General features: G+C 50.6%; 1 pseudogene; it reads right to left on the bottom strand.

Moving 5' to 3' along the window:
- Positions 1-2,343: 2,343 nt before the first annotated feature.
- LOC136389120 (BBSome-interacting protein 1-like) lies at positions 2,344-2,562 on the bottom strand (annotated as a pseudogene).
- Between the last annotated feature and the right edge of the window lie 483 nt (positions 2,563-3,045).

The following is a 3,045-nucleotide window of genomic DNA, read 5'->3' as shown; positions in this document are numbered from 1 at the left end:
TAACCCTAACCTTTTGAGGGTGGAAAGGAGTGGACACGACATTATTAAACATCTTGGCATAATTGTAAACTATATTTATCCTCCATTATACCAGTTATTTTTTGCTAAAACATAAATAAAAACAATGTGTTAAATTGTATCTCCACACTCCTTAAAGAGTCAAATTCAGTATTAAGAGTAAACCTAATATAGGCATATTTATTCCACTAAAGTGTTGAAAAGGAGAGGGCGCGCCGCTCAGCCGGCACAAAGGGAGCGTCCAGCCCAAGAGCTGAGGCCTCGTTCTGGAGAGGCGGCCTGGGGAGCCGACTCGGGGAGCATATGCGGGTGGGGGAAGCCGCTGCGGTGGGAGAGGCCGGGATGGGAGCCGACGCAGTGGGAGCGGCCGGGGTGGGAGCGGCTGCAATGAGAGCGGCGGGGTGGGAGCAGCCGGAGTGAGAGCTCCCATGCTAGGCTACTCTATCCGGTCCCGCAGGGCTGGCAAGAGAAACAGAACCTGTCAACGTCCCGCAGACCTTCCGTAGCCGCTCCCAGCGCTCCTCCTCCCTCAACATCCCAGCGCTCTGGGTGCTGGACTGCAGGAGGTGCATTGGCGCTCTGGGTGTGGGAGGTGCATCGATGACTTGGTGCTCTGGGTGCGGGCCTGCGGGAGGCGCATCGGTGACTCAGCGCTCTGGGTGCAGGAGGCGCATTGATGACTCCAAGCTTAGCCCCCTTGCATCTACGACTCGGCGCTCAGCCTACTTGCATCGAGTACGCGGAGCTCGGCCCCCTGGGCTGGGAAGAGTGAAATCCGCCTGTGCAGGTTCCAAGAAAACATCACAATACTTGTCGGGAGTTCCTGTCAGAGATCAGCTCGGGGACCCTTAGGTCCGGAACCCGCCCGGGAGCAGCTCTTCAGAGCCTCACTGTAGCTGCCCTGCCGGACTCCGGACTCCGGCACGAGGACGAAGGTGTTGCTAGGATCGACCGCCCACCAGTCGGCAGTCCAGTGGGATGAGCTCCAGAGCCAGCTGGGCCCCCGGTCTTCGCTGTTACTGCCCGGTCAGTGCTGTTACCGCCCGGTCATTGCCGTTCAGAGACCAACGGTTGAAGAGGACCCAGAAGGTGACGTCGGCCATGACGGACACTGTCTCTTGATCAGGGCTCTTTTGGTCATCATTCTAGCACCCAAATGCTTCTGGGCACTGATGACCGACACACTGAGTACATGACCCACTGCGAACATGTTGTCCTCCTCGGGCGTCTTCAGCAAGTCCAGGATACATTTCCACTGAGAGTAGTGGAGGGAGCCTCGCCGTGGGAGAATGTGGGCTTGCCCACTGCAACCAGGAGGTCCTTGGAGGCCAGCTGTGCACATGTAGTTAATCTCATAGCTGGACAATGACCACTCCTGCAGACTAGGATCCCAGAGGCCATTAAGCCTGCACTGCTCATCTTCTCCAGTTTTCTCTCTGGCGTCCTCATCTTCAGATCGTTGACACTGGGATCTGCGATTTTTTGGCACAAGCAAGAGTCCAACTGGACATTTAAGATTTCACATTCCACAAATTTCAGGGTTTGTACAATATCATCTCAACTGACTAGCAGCTTCGAGTGCCTCATAAGTTTCTCTGTGACCCTATTGAGAAATGCCTTTTCAGTTCCTCTAAGCATCTCTGCAGCACGCCTGCACGCGGCTCACAGCATTTGTCCGCAAATCGCAGCTGAGTTGACTGCGCCCCCCTCTCCATGTGTTCATCTTCTGGGTGGTTATAGCGGGTTAGGCTGGGAGCTGGGCACCGTGCTCGCCGTGCGGGCTCCGCCCTGGCCCGGCCTGCGCGCTGCCGGGTGCTGGTGCTGCCACTCCTCCGGACTCTACCTCTGGGCGTTCATCTGGCTCCTGAGCTCCGATTCCAGCCGTGGCGCCGGTCCAGTTGAGGGCCCCTGTGTGCTTCTGGTGCCAACCAGCGTGGTATACCTCCTCCCACCAACAGACCTGAGGAGCCGGGCTATTGGCATGCCCGCTCCTAGCCTGCGTGCTTCCTGTGCCCACCCCTGGCTCCAGTGTGGGACAGCTCCTCCCCTCCAACCAACCTGGGCTGTTGGCACACCCGCTTCTGTCCTGTGTGCTTCTGGTCATATTTATTCTTGTTTTGTTTTTTTTTCTTCTGGATTAGTTTTTTAATGGCTTGTGTTCAGTACAAACTACAGTGGTTAAATTCACGTTTTATTAGTCTTGAGTGTTTTTATATTACCTATTTGAGTATCTTATTAACACATACTACTTTCAGCACACAAGTGGATTGTTTTCTAGCTGTTGTTAATAGTCAGGTAGGGTGTCCTGTAGAAGTGCTAAGTTATTCAGTGACTTATTTGCTGTTGTTCATTTTCTGCTATTTCTTGTTGGTGAATCCGTTTCCTCTGTTTCTTGTTGCATTTTTTCCAGCTTTTCCAAAGTCAGAGATTTTAAGCGTAAAAGTTTGGGTCTACACAGCACCATTGTGGTTACATTTTTTTTTTTGCATACACCTGCCCTTGTTTTGGAAGAACTTCCCAAAACATGGACTTCACTTCTGCCATATCTGTATTGTTGGCTATCGTTTTTCAAGATGCTTCTGTTCCCAGATGGCTCAACTGTTGCCATGGCAACAGAGGGATTGGACGAAGGAAAAACTACATCATACTGGAGATGGGTGGCCAGAAAACTGTCGCCATTATCCATATTTATTCTTGTTATAGCATTTCAGTGATATCTATTGCTGTACAGTACCTCATATTAACTTAGTATTTTAATAAACAGTACAAGTGATCAAGAACATTGAGTTTGAACATAGTTCTGGTTTTGAGTCTAGGTTTTTTACTTGATTAGATGTGTTATCTTGGTTAGTTTCTTAGTTAACTTTCCTAAACCTAAGTATACTTAGCTGTAAAATGGCTGCAAATGCTTCTACCTCAAAGGGTTGTTGTGAGAATGAAATAAATCCTGTCTCTCATAATTAATAATTGCTACAGAGCACCTACTGTATATGAGTACCTACTGTATATTGGCTGCCTGAATAAAAA

The sequence above is a fragment of the Saccopteryx leptura genome, chromosome 1 (assembly GCF_036850995.1).
Source record: "Saccopteryx leptura isolate mSacLep1 chromosome 1, mSacLep1_pri_phased_curated, whole genome shotgun sequence".
NCBI classification, from domain to species: Eukaryota; Metazoa; Chordata; class Mammalia; order Chiroptera; family Emballonuridae; genus Saccopteryx; species Saccopteryx leptura.
This window is presented reverse-complemented; position numbering and strand designations above follow the sequence as displayed.